This window comes from Hibiscus syriacus, unplaced genomic scaffold, assembly GCF_006381635.1.
Source record: "Hibiscus syriacus cultivar Baekdansim isolate YM2019G1 unplaced genomic scaffold, ASM638163v2 tig00110890_pilon, whole genome shotgun sequence".
Taxonomy (NCBI): Eukaryota; Viridiplantae; Streptophyta; class Magnoliopsida; order Malvales; family Malvaceae; genus Hibiscus; species Hibiscus syriacus.
Window position 1 is genome coordinate 16,354,874 of NW_024062900.1, and position 18,955 is coordinate 16,373,828.

The window sequence follows — 18,955 nt, forward strand, 5'->3', positions numbered from 1 at the left end:
AATAAATTTCACTGATCTAAAATATGAAAAATGATATTTCCAACTTTCATCTACCATCTTTCATATTTTCTTAAAATTCTGGTTCTATTCAATTATCCGATTCTTTATAGGACTTTAATACTTTATAAGAACCTTGTGCTCTACCAACTGAGCTGGATTCATAATTCGGAGGTCTCTTACGGAAGCTGCTCTCAACCTGGTGTTGGGGGTAGCCTACTATCTTACCTCCCCCTTACCCCATATATATGGGAAAAAGGGACAACCATTTTTTTAATACTTTATAACTTTTAATACATATCCCGAATCAAAATTCTGATTCCCACAAAAAAATATTAATTTCGAACTAAACTATTTATTTACGAAAAAAATATAACTTTCAAAAATTACATTTTTTGGTCCCTAAACTTTTCTAAATTTATACTTTAGCTATTAAACTTTCAAAACTTACATTTTAGTCACTAACCAAAATTTGGGGTATTACAGTTTTGCCAAATTCTAACCTAAAAGCCTTGAAATGTCTATTAACCTGAGATTTCATTTGTAACTTCAATATTTTAATTGTTTATTAAATTTTGGTTATTGAATTGATTTAAAATTTATATTTTTATGAAGTTACGTGTAATTAGTCTGATTAAGTGTTGATTAGGTATGATATCTCTCATTTAGTAGATTCGAAAGGTTCAAGAATTCAAAAGGTTACTCGTATATTCTCTTAAAATTATCATAACTAAATTCAAATTAGTTTTCATCATGATTGTAATATGTTCTCCTTGGTACTTAGGTTCTAGCATCGTAGATGATCGTGATAGTCAGATCTTTCACTTGAATTTCTTGTCAGACTTCTCATATCATTATAAGTGTGTTCCTGATGGTGTTACATTATTTTTCTGATTTATTTATCTAAATTGTTTTGAACTATTCTATCATATGTTTTAATGGTATGATTTTTGTTTATTGTTATCTTTGTTATTTGTGTACATGTTTTGAGTTAGCAATATGTTTTCGTGTTTAAATAAATTAAATTACTTAATTTTTTAAAAAATATATGCATATTTATTACTTTCATTCGGGATTATTTACAAAGAAAGTATTTTATGATTAGTTTATGATTTATAAGATCATACTAAAGGTTCCTCTTCTTTGTGTACATGGTAAGTCCTACACATTTTTTGGTGATCGGATGAGAATAGTGGTCATGTTTTTAAAAATTATTTGAAAAATAATTTTTTATCTATGTTTTAATACATGTATTATTCTTTGCACTATAAGAAGAAAACTAAGCTTTCTGGTTCATTCCCCTTAGTTTTACTTTTTTCAGATACTACTAGACAATAGACTTTGGACTTAGCATTCAAAGGATCAACTGATACATGCACCACATGCCATAACCCTAAGAAAGATGGACTGACTCTTCCACTTGGCTTAATCACAGGAAATTGGGCTAAACTTCTAAAGGACATGCTCCATATTGCAGTCCAAGCCTTTATCAACAAAGGATTACAAGCTCATATGAAGACTGAAGAATTCAGGGAATGAAACCCACTCATAATTTCTCCCACATCCACTTGGATCAACACAACACAATTTGAAAGTAAGTTAGGACTAAATTGCAAGATTCAAGAAGATAGTCCTGAAAATATTTCCAAACCCCCTTAAATAAATAAAACCTTGTAAAAAATATCCATTGCTAAATTTATAAAGCATGGACAATTTTCCCCATTAGGTTTTATTTATTTAAGTTGTTATTTTATTTTTTATTAGGATAAGGGTAAAGAGGTAATTGTTTGTAATGATAAAACCCTAGATAACTTATCACATATCCTTAGTCGTCTATCACCTACTTATCAGGCATATTACCTTGCTTCACACAATCTTGATCCCTTATCACCCTACTTATCAACATTATCACCCACTTTTCCTTTCAGAATGCTCATCCAGACCGTCCATCAAGCTAAAGGGATTTATCATCCTTTCAAACCCCATGTTTCCATTACAACCATTGGATCAAAGACTGCATAAATGGCTCACATCCATGCCGCCAACTTCATATAGATTAGGATTGCTTTTATTTGTTATTTTATTCTTATTTTATTACTTAGTTAGATTACAACTAGGATTCCTCCAAACCTATATAAAGCAAGCTCATCCCACCATTGTAAACACATCGTTTTCTTGAATACAATACATTGATAGTTTATGTTTGTAAGTTTTGATTACTTGTGCCTTTGAAGCTTCTTTTCATTGAGTACTTTTCAAGTTCTTTATGAGAGAGATCTTCACACTCTGATTTGTCTCTTCGTTGCGATTAGGAGGGCTGGTTAGAGTCGATTATTGAGTTTTCCTAGTTAATTACGACTAGGAGGGTTCATAGGACACTTATCCATCGATTTCCATCATCTCCATCATCTTCATCATCATCTACATGCCCACCACCATCTTATCCACAAGTTTGCATTTTCATCTATATACTAAGGGAAATTTTAAACTCAATTTTCTCTTAATCTGTTTATCCTTTTTCAATTCTATTTTTTATATTCATATTCCTTATTTGATTAGCTATCTAACGCCTATTCATTTGTTTCATTCTGTGCCAGGATCAATTTTGGTCGAAAACCCTAATTTGGCTAAGTTCTTCTTTTTATTTTTATAAACTGTCTTAATTTATCTTTATCTTTTTACTACCCTTATTTTTCCTTTTTTTTTAATCTTTCAATTATCTCAATTTCCTGCAACCCTAATTCCTACATCCTATCTCCATATCGACGCCCGCATATTAATCTATCTCTAATTCTTTGATCGAGTCTAGAGCTTTCTAGGTTTGATTCCTCAACAATGAGCAACATCATTCATCTGCGGTCGCATCTCTATCATCAATTGTTTCCGTTTTTATGCATTTATGTTTTATTCCAATTCTAGGTGCATCTGATATAATTGATATTTTATATACGCGATATTTATATTATTTATGTATTATACCTTACGGACTTTACTTAATGGTCTTTGAATACTATATTATTGGCAAATAAATATTTTTTTGATTAACTTATTATTCAAACTACATATAAATTTCTGAACACTTTACGGGATTTGTATGTGATTGATTAGATAACTTTTGAACTGGGTCTAAGAAGTTACAAAAAGAAAAAAATACAAAAATAATATGAAAATTATGCTTTAGTTATTATATATTTTCCGACATATTGAAGGATTTTATTTCGAGTTTTCTGAAATTGAAAAAAATAGGTACTATTAACACTGACAGACACAAGTGCCACCGATGCAACTATAGCGTTTGTTCCAAATTGAGCATCCACAATCGATATAACCTTAGCATCAACCTTTGGGGGCTGGCACGTACAATTGTCGACTCCGTCACAAATGCACAAGTCCACACCATTACAGTCCGCGTCATTACTACATTTTCTTACTATTTGTGCTACTGAGTTTGATACACCTACAAAGTAGATTAAAACAATCATTTAAAGAATTTGTTAAAGTAGAAAATAGAGAAAGATGATATTTATGTATATATATGTGTATACTGACAAGAAACTACAATCAAGATGATCATGAGAAGAGAGGCAATGTCCGAAGAACCCATCTTCATTTCTTAGTAGATGAGAAAATAAGATTGAATTCTATGTATTTTGTGTTGTGGTTGACGATAAGATGATGATATACTAAAGTGTCTTTGTTCTAGTGTTTTTATAGATGATTTTTTAGTCAAGTCTTATAAAATGATAATGGATCATTCTTGCAAATTACGCAGAAAAAATCTTAATTAATATTTCATTAGGCAAATATAGATATTATGGTATTTTAGTGAATGTAAATCCAAGTCTAGATATTATAACATATATGTATGGAAAACCAAATCTATAATTAAATACCACACTTTTACCTTGTTAAACAACTATTAGTTCTTGGGGAATGTTTCTTGAGTTAATTACACTAATGACCGCTATCCTCATTTTAAATTCATCTTCGAAATTAAAAATATTTTAATTATATTCTTAAATTATTAGTGTTATATCTAATAGATCTCTTCCTTACTAAAATCGTTAACTTAATTTAATCATTTTAAATTTTAATATTTTTTTGAGAATTCTTTTCTACTTTTTAACCTTTAATTTTAAAATAAAAGTTTTTGTAACACATTTATCCTAATTTAATTAAAAATTATATCAAAGATGACAAACTAACTGATCAAAATTTAATCAGTATTGAATCATGATAAATTCAATAAACATATAATCAAATAAAAACCATACATTAAATTAGGGACTAACGTGTCAAGTTTTAGGAATCCAAATAAGTGTCGTTTCAAGAAAAAAGAAAAGGTTAAATTTAAATAATAATTTAAAAAATTAAATATTAATTTGTATAATAAATTTATTTTTTAACAATTAATCTGTGAGAGGATGGCGGCAGAATTACTTACTTTTCACCGTTTGAAAGGAATGTTTGTAAATATTATATTAAATTATTTTTTAAAAACAAAACAATCTTTAATTAAAAAAGACAATTTAAAACAAATAAATTAACAAATGAAATAAAAGTTGTACAGAAAACTGAGAAGAACCTCAAATTAAAACAAAATCTATCTTTACTATGTAAATATGTAAGCATTTACGATTTTGTTCATTGTTAAAGGTATTTGCAACGTTACTACAACTTGGGACAACACCAAATATAAAGAAATTTTGGATAATTATCTTCGAGAATGATTTTGGATTGTGTTTTATGCTCTACTTTTCAATTTTATCGTCGTTTTTTTAGGTAGTAGGTTTTGTCCCATTTATTATTAGTATTATTATTAAATAATAATTATATTATATTACAAACCCAACTAAAAATATAAATTGGGCCCAATAATTATAGGCCAGCCCAATAACAAAGAAACCGAGGCCCACTTATAATCAAACCCAGAGCCTCAATTAACAGCCAACAACCCGGAGGCCCATCATAACCCAGAGGCCCAACAATAAGACCTGAAACCTTAAGGGTTTCCTACATCTTCTCTAGTCGTCATTCTTCTTTCTCCCTTTGATTTGTGAGAGATCCAACGGTCCATACTGGACCAGACTTAGGGTTTTACCCTAATGATACACGCAGCAGTCGTAGCACTGGAATAATAGAAGAAGATCTGGGTGCATTTAATGCACCCAACCAACTCACCAGCTAGATATTGGTGCCTCCCCTAGGTGAGTCACAGCCATAGCCCTGGTGACTCACAAGGGTTACTCTCTCTGACCGGTCAAAAGGTCGTACCTTGGGGCCTATAAAAGGACCAAACCTACAAGAGAGAAGAGACAGAGACGAATAGAGAAAAAACCAACAGCAACGAACACCCATTCGAAAAAGAAGAAAGAACGAGAAAATAAAATACACATAAACCAAAACAATAAAACGCCAAAAACAAGAAGAAACAAGTATAAAAGAGCTTACCTCGCCATCATCGAAGCTTGCAAGGGTCATCAAAGAGTCATCTAATCGAAGGTAAACATTCAGATCTAGGGCTTTTGGTGGTTTTTTAGGAGGAGTGAAGGTCGGATTCGGGTGCAGGAGAATAAGGGGGACGTTTTGGGTATTTTGGTTGAATTTTGACCACCACGGCCGATGGCCGGTGGTGGTCTTCAGGGCTTATATTCGGAAACCGGCCTGGTGGCTGGTTTCCCTCCTGTGAGGGATTTAAGAGAGAAAATAAAATTTCTTTCTTTCTAGAGAAAGAAAGAAATTGGAAAATGAGATATGAAGGATATTTTGGCCATTTTTGGGGTATAAATACCCCTCCCCATGCGACGTCGTTTTGGGGAGGGAGTTTCTGCGTATTTAGTGTGGGAAAATCATTCTCGCAATCCCTCGGGTTTTGTAATTTTACACTTTAGTCATCTAATTTCTCTGTTTATTTATTTATTTTGAATTTGAGCATATCAATTTATTGTTTTATATTCTGATCATATATCTATATTCTAATTATTTTAATTTTTAATATGATATTTTTGTTTACTTATATATTGGTCATTTCTTTATAGTTTATTTGTTTTAACTTTGATGTATTAATTTTATTTTGTTTCTATTCTGGCCATATTTACATTTTATTTTATTTTAACATTGATTTGTTATTTTTATTTATTTATGTTTTGTCATTTTTCATATTATATTATATTATATTATATTTTATTTTGTTGTTTGATTTGTTCACAATTTTGTCATTTATTTACATTTTGTCTTATTTTAATTTTTGATATAATGTTTTTGTTTGATTATATTTTGGTCACTGTTTAATTATAATTTGGTTACTATTTTATTTTATTTTTATTTCTATCCTTTATTTTTCGATACTTTAAATTTAATACTTTAATTATTGCTCTTTATTTTCTGTTCATTTCATTTTAGTCCTATAAATATATGTGATATCCTAAAACACATAGCTCTACTCGACTCATATAAAATAATTTGACTAAGGGTAATACCTTTTTGTTTTAAAGTTGACCTGAGGTAGCTGTCTTAACTTATGAGAAAGCTATTTCCAATAATTTTAAAATGACAATGTGTCCCGTTAAGTGAAATCCAGAATTTGGTCTCACCTAAAAATTTGGAACGAGAAAAAAGAAATGTTCGTCTATTTAAAATATTTGAGAAAATATCATTAAAACTAATCTAAGGTTCGATCTCGATGTCTTTAAATAAATCGAATTTTTTTTCTTTCTAAAAGGCTTTGGTAATGTTAAATTAATTTAATTTCATTTCTTTCATTTGAATAGCAGGGTGAAATTATAATATTTATTTGTTTCGATTGGAGTACGAGTTGATTGTCTTAAAATACAATAGATCAATTACTTTCAATGGGAAATAATTAAATATTATGATATTTCATTCAAGAATTTTATTTTATGGGATCATAAATTAAATTAAATTCAAAAATATGAGTTTTATTGCAAAGAGAAATAATTAATTAACAAGGTACCGATTTAGGGCGTTGTGTGGTTGCTAATCCTTCCCCACACGTAACCGACTCCCGAACTCATTTTCTGGTACGCAGACATTTTTATGTTATTTTAATAATTTTTTAAAATAAATTTTATTAAAATAACAAATTGTTTTAGGTGTCCAATCACACCTTAATCAAAGATTGGTGGCGACTCCTTAAATTTTGTTTTATCTTATTTGAGAATAAAAACACCAAAATAATTCGAGACGAGATTTTAAATCACATTTAAAATAATTAAATTTTTTTAAGTAAAAAATCATTTTGATAGCTTGGCGACTCTGCTGGGGACTACTGTTTTTAGAGAGTCAAGCCACCCGTTCGTTAATTAATTGTCTTTGCAATAAAAAATATAAGTTTATTTTAATTTAGTTTTTGATCCCTTGATTTCTTTAAATAATCATTCTTTGTGTAAATTAATTTACTATTAAATAGTTGTACCAATTCATTTTCTAATGTTTTCAAAATTGATTATGTTTTTATTGGAATTAAGGAATGAGTTTTGTGTATTGTGTGGTTGTGTTTTTTTCGCTTTTCCTCATACATTGTGCACTACATTATCATGACATGAACTAAAACCTCACTACATCCTATTTAAGTAGGAATGATAAACTATTCCCTCATGTGGTTTGCACATCCGTATGGGATAGTGGACTGCTCCTGGAACTCACACGTTATGGTTCTCGTGATGGTATTCACCTCCTATGGACATAAGGAAGTGTGTTCCCTCGAATTGAACTCAATCTGAAAACCTGTGATGAGCCAAGATTGAGGGTTTGGCATCCCAAGGGGGCACAGACAAGGACAATTCGACAACTTGTTACTTTATAGCCGAACTCAGCATATAATAAACATAGAACTCGAACCTAGGTTAGAGCTTAACCCAAACCTTAAAAATCCCATGAGAAGAGCACACAAAGAAATGTTTTTTTGAATCTTTTAATTTTCATAGTATAATTTTACTTTCCAAATAATTGCATGGGAGCTAGAAATTATGCGGTTAGGTTTTATATTTTCGTATCAAGAATGCGAATTAGATATCATGCGGTTATGATTGTTTTCTTATAAATAACAAAGAATGGGAGTAGAAAATATCTATAGATAGGACTGATGTTTAATAAAAACATGTCAGGGTGGATGCCATGTTGGGTAAAATCTTTTTTTCCATAAAATTGATTGATATTAACCATTTCTCTTGATTTATTTTTCTCTGTCTATTCTATATTTACATTTTTATCTTGCAGTAGATTATTTATTTTTTTATTTGTATTAACTTTTTTATGTTTATTTCTTTTTGCTTGCATTGCATGATCATGACATAATCAGAAGGTGTTGATTTGTGAGTGCTCATCATAGTAAAAGGTTTTCATAATGGACAAAGGGTTTCATGATCAAGTAAACTAAAACACAGCTAGGGAATGACATCTTGAAGAAGCTGCGAAAATAGTAGAGAGTTATGCACCCAAATATCAAGAGTAAAAGGAGATACAAGAGATGAAAGGACAAATGTCCAAAATGATGGATAAAATGTTTGCTTTGGCCAATGGAAAAGAGACTTCTGTACAAAAAGAGAAAGAGTACAATGAACATGATCCTATAATGTCAGATATACAAGGGACTGCTAATCTTAGCCAATTTGAGAAATTATGAGAGATCACCATTCGTATCAACAAGTTGTCTGGAAATACCAAAGAAATGGTGACCACTGTAGATGTTCACAGAGATAATAAGAAATCATGCAATCAACAATCGTTGGTATTTAAGAGTCTACTCCTAACATTGGAGACTCAAGTTCAATCCAAGTCGAGAGGTGGTTCTCATTTTGATTATATCCCTATATCATATAAGGAGTTGTACGAGAAGCTACTAGAAGCCGGAGAGGTGGCTTTGCATTATGCGAAACCTTGACAACCTCTGTATCCCATTTTGTATGATATCAATGTTCGTTGTGAATAGCATGTCGAAGCTCAAGGACATTCCATTGGAAACTACACCGGATTTAAGCATCGAGTCCAACATCTTCTGGATCATGGAATCTTAGAGTTCGAGATAAAAGATCGACCTAGATTGGTTACTGATTATCCTTTTAGATTGATGCCAAAAGTGTTGAAATTTAAGAGTATTAGTGAGCGAATTCGAAAGAAAGAATGTTTGCTGATGTATGAGGCTTAAATATGTCATTTAAAGATTGAAAATGATAAACTGAGTGCAGAGATGGAAGCCATGCATAATGATTTTCAAAAGGATTATGCAAGTCTTTAAAAATGGCGGTATAGGAAACACCCCAAAAGAATGGACAACAGGGGTCTCTAAACTAAAAAAATGATGTTAAGCAATGGAGAAAGAATGGAAAGATGCACAAAGGTCGAGCGAAGAATTTCTCTCATTATTTATGAATTGCAGAAGAAATGCACAATACGACCGTCATCAATTTGGGAGGATATCAAGCCAAAAATCAGATGTTGAATAGGGCTATAGCCAATATGGAGGCCAAATATCAGTTCCACAAGTGTGAAAATGATACTAAACTAGAAGTCACTAGGGCCAAAAACCACTGGTCTACACAATAAGAAACACTTATTACAACTCATAATATCAATATAGTCTATGTCCCATAATGATTCCCACATCGCCACTATATGGATTCAAACCACATACACTTTATTTAGTAATACCTAGCTTGACCACTCCAGATGCTTGCTCTTTTCCTTTGACTCAGCTACTAATCCTCTAAAATGTGTTAAACCTCAAGTGTGAGCTGAAAAGTCCAGTGAAAAGCTAACATTCTAAGCAATACATATTCCAAATCCTAAAGAAAGCCCTATATGAAATCCCTTCACAATTATTTTTCCCTCAACATTCTGTTTGTGCTCAGTGTGGGAGGAGACACTCGATGATATTCTAGAAGGTATTTAGGGGTTATTATAGTTGTGGCTCCTTATACCATTTTATTTGTGACAGTTCGAGAGTTTAGGGAGTGACTTAGAGATCTACCCCGTCCGTACAAAGATATCGAGGGCCAGTGAGGTGTGGTTGGACCACTGAGTAAAGAGAAAGACATATCAGTTACATGGGCAGCACCGAGTAGGCAATATGTAGTACGAGCTCACGAAGAGTGTGATACAACCGATGTGATCTCGAGTACTTTCAAAGTGTTTTCCATTCTAGATACAACTTTAATAAATTATGGTTCTATCTACTTATACATATATTCTGATACATCTCAAAAGATAGAAAACCCGGTAGATCACTTAGAGGTAGGAGTTCGAGTATCAAGTCCTCTAGGTATAGATATTCTTGTAGACAAGGTTCACATATGATGCCCTATAGAAATCCAAGGTCATATATTCATAGCAGATTTAATGGAGTTACCCTTCCGAGAGTTCGACATGATCATAGGTTTGAATTGGTTGTCGGAACGCAAAGCTAGTTTGAAATGCAAATCCAAAAAACTCAAGCTTAGAAAGACAATGATACCAAGTTAGTGATGACTAGAAGGAAGTCGAGCCAATCAAGGTTAATGTTAGCTATAAAATCCCAAATGATGACTGACTGTGGATGTGAGGCCTTTTAGGCTCACGTATAAATCTTAGTCCAAATACTCGAGGATATCCGAGTAGTATAAGATTTCCCCGATGTGTTCCTAGAGGAGTTTTCGAGTTTACCACCTGAGTGTGAATTGGAGTTTGGCTTCGAGGTAATTGTTAGAGTAAGCCCAAATACCAACCATATGATGATTCGAATGATATATTTTATTTACCGATTTTATTGAATAAAGGCATTGCCACTATTATTTTCAGTTATATATCTATTTTTAACATAAACTGAAAGATAATAAAGTTCATATAATAACATTATTATTATTTTTAAAAGATCCTAGTCAAGTATTATTATGGGCATGGACAATAATAATATGATTAAGACTAACATGTTATTGATTTATGACAACAAGTTGTCATTGACATAAAGATGTAAAAATTGATACATGATTATATTATTAGAGAACAATGTATTGGATTTACCCACCATGAGCATATGTCTTGGATTATTATGTGGCGGTCATAACATTACTCATGGTGATGGCTATATGTATGATCCTTAGACTTGAGATCAATGATATCCTAACATATATTATTCTATGTTTTGATATAATTAAACATGCTCCGTAACTAGTTGCACTATGAAGACTGTTATTGAATATATCTCGATATATGTAGTGAGCTATGTATGACTAAGATAGGATTTGTCCTTCCTACGTAATAATAAATATATCACATGCCACTTGATTGAGTGAGCCTAGAAATGCATGGCCATGATCGAATAAGTTGATATGAGATATCACAAATTATTCGTTAATTATAGTCTGCTCTAGATATCAAGAAATAATAGATGGGCTATACAAGTGTGACTATTCCAAGACTTGTGCCTATTCTAGATATAAAGGACAAAAGGTTTTATTACATAAAAGAGTTAATCATGAAGATGATATGTCGAATCATAATTTCTTATAACTTAGGTGACAATGATATATTGCTAGATGTCACTTATTATATGTAATATTATAATTGTTCTATTAATTACTACTAACGTTACAAGAACCTACAGGGTCACACCCTAGGATTGAAATGACCAAAGATGTACAATTTGTTGTATGTTACTAAAATATATCTAGAGTTAATATATGCATATTTGATATATTAAAAGAATTTAATTTTGATTACTTTTAATGGATATTTAATTCAAAATAATTAAATAAGAGTTTAAATAAACGTTAAAAAGTGTAATTCAGATTATAAGTCTTTAATGAATATTTAATTTGAGTTAATTAAATAATAATTTAATTAATTCAAAATAACCAAAAATATCTAATATGTTAGAGTAACTCATATATTTAAAGGTGTGTAAGGTCTAACAACCGTTTTTAATCTTCAGCCGTTTTCTCAAAACTGTTTATGGGAAAAGTAAAACTCTGCTCTCAATCGGGTGAACTGAGTAGAGGCTGAGACGTATTTTCAAGGAGGCTTACGATTCGAACAGCTCATGATTACCATTAGCTGCTACTGTCTTTGCTGTTTTCAAGGATCCCACTACAAGTATTTGCATCATTTCCTCCCGATTTAGGTTTTTCGTACTTGGATCGCTGGTGAGACATTTGAGTTTTGTTTTCACTGCGCCATGGGGTACGCTGATAGTCCCAATAGTGGTGTCAGAGCCACTTGTACATCCGGATTCGATTAAAAAATTCTTGGTTTATGTGATATGTATGAGATGCATGTTTTGGTTTTACTGTTTTCCACTATTATGTGATATTTGTGCAAAATCAATGGTCAATTAAAGTTACGATTAATATGTTAATCTATTTTTACAATATGTATGTTTCTGCAAGGATTTTAAGAAATCCATATGTCAATCATTGACATGATGATCAGTGGGTATGCGATAGCATATCGCGTTTGACAGTGAAACAATGGTTGTTCCGATACAGAAAAACCTTCGGGATTAAAAATCCCAAAAACACGATTATGTTGATAAGTGTTATCAAATCGTGAGGTTTTTCTATAGAAATAGAGATGTTATCAAACCTTCGTCCCATGATCCTTCATGAGTAATATAGATTGTAGGCTCATATAAATATTTTTAGCAAATGCGTAACAACATGTATATATATGATATGTTTGTTTTGCATGGTGTTTGACATGCATGGTTATAGCCCTTTTTCAATTTACAATGGTTGTTAAAATACGACATGCGTGTCGTGCCTTTCTATATTTCAGTTTTATTTATCTTCTCATATTATTCCCTCGTATGTAAAACGAGTTTCTTTTAAATTGTAATCGTATAAAGATTTAAAAGGAGTAGAAGAACGGATAGAGCTAAAGGCGAGAAGATACCTAAAGAGTAGTATTATGTTTCAGGCTTTTGGTTATCCTATTGGCTTAGGATGGGTCACCTTAGTTATTGTTTTGGGCTATAACCATTGCATCATTTTTATTGCTTATACATGTTATATATGTAATGCAACAAATGCTAAAAAAAGAATGAATATTGATGAGATCAATAAGGGCCTAATATTAAAACGAATGATGATGAGATATTTACGCAAATCCCTCTTTATAATCTAATTTAACTTAACCGTCCAACATTTACCCTCATTAATGCTTCGATCGATATTGTGTGGCCTTTGTCAAAGAATTGGCATATAAATATATCTTGGTTAAACGCAAAGAATAAGCAAGTGATATTCACCTGTTGATATATCGGTAATAACTTAGCTACGTTATTCTAATAGGATTAGAAACCTAAAGGTTAAGTATTTGGATAAGTCATGAACGATACCTACCCTATGAAATCGAAATTGGTTTGTGGAGTTTATTTGGATTCACTAGGAAGAAAATGTGGTAGTTGATAGCATGGGCAAACTCACTCCACCACGTAATTACAATATGTACTCGTTCGTTGTCACCCTGTCGTCCATCGCCCATCTGTTGGAAAGAGACCTCCTAGATCTCCTTACATCAGAACCGTTGTAGCTAGATAAGGCTTTTTCCTTTTTCTAAATAATAAAAATTACTAAGGTAAATATAAAAACAACTTTGTTTTTCTTTTTTTTATTTGATTATTTAAACTTTGCAAATTCAAACTTGACTTAAACTTGAATTAAAAATTCACAAGCTATATAATTATTATTAAAGGAGAAAAATGCAAAAATAATATGAAAATTATGCTTCGCTTATCATTTATTTTCCAACATATTGAAGGATTTTATTTCGAGTCTTCTGAAATTTAAACAAATTTTCAGGCACTACTAACACTGGCAGACACAAGTGCCATCGATACTACTATAATGTTTGCAACCCCATCGACAAGTAAGAGCACAATCGGTGTTTGTTTGACATTGAGCATCCTCAATTGGTACATCGTTAGCAGTAATCTTTGGGGGCTGACATGTACAGATGTCGGCTCCGTCACAAATACATTTGTCCTTACCTCTACAATCTGCGTCAGTAGTACATTTTCCTCCTACTATTTGTGCTACTGAGTTCGATACACCTGGAAATTGGATTAAAACAAACTATATCGTTTAAAGATTTTGTTAAGTATTAAAATATAGAAAGATGATATATATATATGTATACACTAACAAGAAACTACAATCAAGATGATGAGAAGGGAAGCAATGCTAGAAGAACCCATATTCAATTCTTCGTAGACCGTGTTGAAGCTAATTAGAAGAGAAAATAAGATTGAGTTCTATGCCTTTTGTGTTTTGGTTGAGGATGAGATGATCATATACAAAAATTTCTCTCTAATGGGGGTTTTATAGATGTTTTTTAGTCAAGTCTTATTAGCGGATCGTCCTTGCCATTTATGCAGCAAATATCTTAGCTAATATTTCCTTAGATAGATATATAGATTATGGCATTTTAATGAATGCAAATCGAAATCTAGATATTGTAATAGATATGCATTGAATATCGAATCCATAATCAAATATTACACCTTTACCTATGATCATCAATATCCTTATAAAACAACTATCAATTCTTGGTGAATGTTACTTAGTTAATTCCATCAATCATTCTCAAATTATGATTTTCATTTGAAATTAATTTTTAAATTTCAATTGTTCTAATTGTATCCATAAATTATTAGAATTATATCAAAGAAATCCCTTATTCATCTAAACTGTTAATTAATTAATTTAATGCTTATATGATGTCTGCTAAATAAAAATATGATATGTATAATTTGTAGATAAATATAGTAACATGAACAAGTTAAAAAAGAAATGTTAAAATTGGGACCATGTATATCCGAATTTTTTTTTTAAAAAAACAAACTTTAAATAAAAAAGACAAATTTAAAAAAATAAATTAAAAAATGAAATAAAAGTTGTACATAAAACTGAGAATAACCTCTAATTAAAACAAAATCTATCTTTACTATGTAAATATGTAAGCATTTACGATTCTGTTCATTGTTAAAGGCATTTGCAACATAACTACAACTTGGGACATCACCAAATATAAAGAAATTTTGGATAATTATCTTCGAGAATGATTTTCGATTGTGTTTTATGCTCTCTTTTTCAATTTTATCGTCGTTTTCATGCTAAAAACTGAAGAGTTTGCTAGATTTGTATTTCTTTCGTGAAAGTAAATTAATTCTTTGAATTGATCATTATATTTTTTGTAAGAGTTTCTACATATATATATATAGGGAGGGTGTAAACCTAATTATTATCCTCGCTCTAACATCATTTAAATGCAAGAGAGTTCGTTCACATTGACCATGATCCTTATCACTGCCCACATATTAATCTCTCTCTCGTTCTTTGATCGAGTCTAGAGCTTTCTAAGTTTGATTCCACAACAATGAGCAACATCATTCATCTGCGGTCGCATCTCTATCATCAATTGTTTCCGTTTTTATGCTTCTACTTGTCATTCGTTATTTGTGGTGATATGAACTTATAATATTGATTATACATTTATGTTTTATTCCATTTCTAGGTGCATCTGATATAATTGATATTTTATATACGCGATATTTATATTATTTATGTACTATACCTTACGGACTTTACTTAATGGTCTTTGAATACTATATTATTGGCAAATAAATATTTTTTGATTAACTTATTATTCAAACTACATATAAATTTCTGAACACTTTATGGGTTTTGTATGTGATTGATTAGATAACGTTTAAACTGGGTCTAAGAAGTTACAAAAAGAAAAAAAATACAAAAAAAATATGAAAATTATGCTTTAGTTATTATTTATTTTTCGACATATTGAAGGATTTTATTTCGAGTTTTCTGAATTGAAAAAAATATGTACTATTAACACTGACAGACACAAGTGCACCGATACAACTATAGTGTTTATAATCCCATCGACAAGCGAGGGAACAATCGACGTTTGTTCCACATTGAGACGATCGGTATAATCTTAGCAGCAATCTTTGGGGGTTGGCACGTACAATTGTTGGCTCCGTCACAAATGCATAAGTCCACACCATTACAGTCCGCGACATTACCACATTTTCTTCTTATTTGTGCTACTGAGTTTGATACACCTACAAAGTAGATTAAAACAATCATTTAAAGAATTTTTTAAAGTACAAAATAGAGAAAGATGATATTTATGTATATATATATATGTATATACTGACAAGAAGCTACAATCAAGATGATCATGAGAAGAGAGGCAATGTCCGAAGAACCCATCTTCATTTCTTAATAGATAGTATTGAATCTAATTAGATGACAAAATAAGATTGAATGATATGTATATTCCTATAAAATCTTAATTAATATTCCTAAAAAATATAGATATTATGGCATTTTAGTGAATGTAAATCCAAGTCTAGATATTATAACATATATGTATGGAAAACCAAATCTATAATTAAATACCACACTTTTACCTTGTAAAACAACTATTAGTTCTTGGGGAATGTTTCTTGAGTTAATTACACTAATGACCGCTATCCTCGTTTTAAATTCATTTTAAATTTTAATATTTTTTTGAGAATTCTTTTCTACTTTTTAACCTTTAATTTTAAAATAAAAGTTTTTGTAACACATTTATCCTAATTTAATTAAAAATTATATCAAAGATGACAAAATAACTGATCAAAATTTAATCAAAATTGAATCATGATAAATTCAATAAACAGATAATCAAATAAAAATCATACATTAAATTAGGGACTAACGTGTCAAGTTTTAGGAATCCAAACAATTGTCGTTTCAAGAAAAAGAAAAAGTTAAATTTAAATAATAGTTTAAAAAATTAAATATTAATTTGTATAATAAATTTATTTTTTAACAATTAATCTGTGAGAGGATGGCGGCAGAATTACTTACTTTTCACCGCTTGAAAGGAATGTTTGTTAATATTATATTAAATTATTTTGAACCCAAAAAGGTTAAACGAAAACCTGACTGATTTGTGTTGGCGATTCCATTGAGAATTGAGCAGTTGCATAGTCTTCCTTCTTTCCACTTGACTACCTTTCCTTGGAAATTAACCGCTAAATTCTTCCCCTTCGTTCTCCCTCTATTTTCCAGTCGTTTAAATGGGCCGCCCAACTCCTCAGAAACTAACCCGTAAGGCAGTACCCGCTTATGAGATGCTGCTATGGAGCTTGATGACTTCCTGTGTTATTTGTTGTATTATACTGTTTACTGATTTTTGGTGATTTTTTGTTCAAAGTTTTTTCGACTGATGATTTCTCAATTTATAAATATATATTTTATTGTTTCACGATAGTTCTTTGATTTTTTCCAGCACTTCGAGCCTAGCCTAGGGTTAAGCTAACTCTTAGATTTTGTATATTATGATAGAAAAGGAGTCCCACCTACCCGCCCACACATGAATTTCTGTATCAGTATACTCTTAATTTAAAGTTGACTTGAAACTGAATTATGATGATCAATTAGTTCCAGTTGCAATTTTTGGAAATGGAAAAAAAGCAAGGGTTTCGTGCATTTAGGGATTGAACTTACTACCTCTCATACTCGAAGAGAGAATCATACAACTAGATTACATGTTCAATGATTCGTATTAATAGCATGTGTTTTTATTTGTTATCTCTTTTTCTTCAAGTCCCTGTGAATTTTGATTGGATTCTCTCCGCTAACTTGTTTGCAAGATGAATGCTAGTGGAATTATACTACTAGCTGAAGTATCCAATGTTTTATGTTTAACATGATTTCTTTTCGATCATTAGCTCTTTTCTTCAAGAATCTGATAAATTTGGATGGTTATATGGCTATATGCTTTGTTGTTGGCGAGTTGAATGTTGAACAAGAATGGTTTAAGGAAGATGTTGTTGGACAATTAGGTAGTTAGTGACTGCTCAATCAATGTTCTGCCCTGGCAACCTTCTCTTTTGGGGGCTCTGCATTTCAAACTGAATGGCAAAGTCCTTTTGCATAAAGATGGAGGACCTAGTCCCACCTTCAGAACAGGGTAAAGGGAATGGATATTGTGGTCATGCGACTGCTAGCCCCAGCTAGTATATCCTGGAAGTTTGATTATTTGTTGCAGATCTTGATTTTTTTTTACTATAAGATTAGAGGCCCAAAAACAAACTTTTAGAAAATAGCACAATTCATTTGTTCTTCTTCATTGCAAAGGAATCTTGTTTGAAAACAAACAGATCTAAAGTTAAGCTTCTATATTATTCCACTTTTGGAGTTGACTCAATTCCCAGTTCTCTTATCAACTTGGGACCTCTCTCACCCTATGCGAGAATCATACCACTGGACCAAATTCTGCATATTGATTTTTATCATATCTAGTCTTACTACAGTTTTATGGAACTTGGTATTAACTTTCCATGTGCTACCTTTTCTTTGACAGTTTATGAGAGATTTAGTGTTTCCTTATGCTAGAAAGATTACACAGCACTTCATTCTATAATGACAATTATTCCAGGTACGAGGCTTCAACGCCAACTTTCAAAAATTATCTGTACAACCTAATTTATTTATTTATTTAGTTTTCATGACATTAGAAAATGGATCATTCCAAAGTATATAAAGTTTTGTACCATGCTCTTAGAGTTGACTTCAGTACAGATTCCTCCAATAAAATATTTTAGGATATAATATAACATAGTGAACCAAATGGGAGGTAAAAAAGGAAATTGGGGCATTCCGAGAATCGAACTCGGGACCTCTCGCACCCAAAGCGAGAATCATACCACTAGACCAAATGCCCACATTTGTATACTCATCATGTCAGATTTATAATTATCAAATCGTTTATCTATAACCATGAATCTCCCAGATTTTATAAATTTATTTTATCCAAGAAGAGTCTGCCTGATAAATCAGTAGTTTTTTTTTAGTTATTGTTCTTTGAAATTAGTATATTTTGATTTATACCTCAAATTAATTTAAAAAAATGAAATTTCCGAACAACTTGCAGCTAGTAGAAATCTACTCTA

At 31.1% G+C, this 18,955-nt stretch overlaps 1 non-coding gene across 1 annotated transcript; it reads right to left on the minus strand.

Annotated features, from left to right (window-relative positions):
- Positions 1 to 18,654: 18,654 nt before the first annotated feature.
- Positions 18,655 to 18,726, minus strand: TRNAP-UGG. Its single transcript has one exon. It is a non-coding gene; the product is annotated as a tRNA-Pro (tRNA).
- Positions 18,727 to 18,955: the final 229 nt, after the last annotated feature.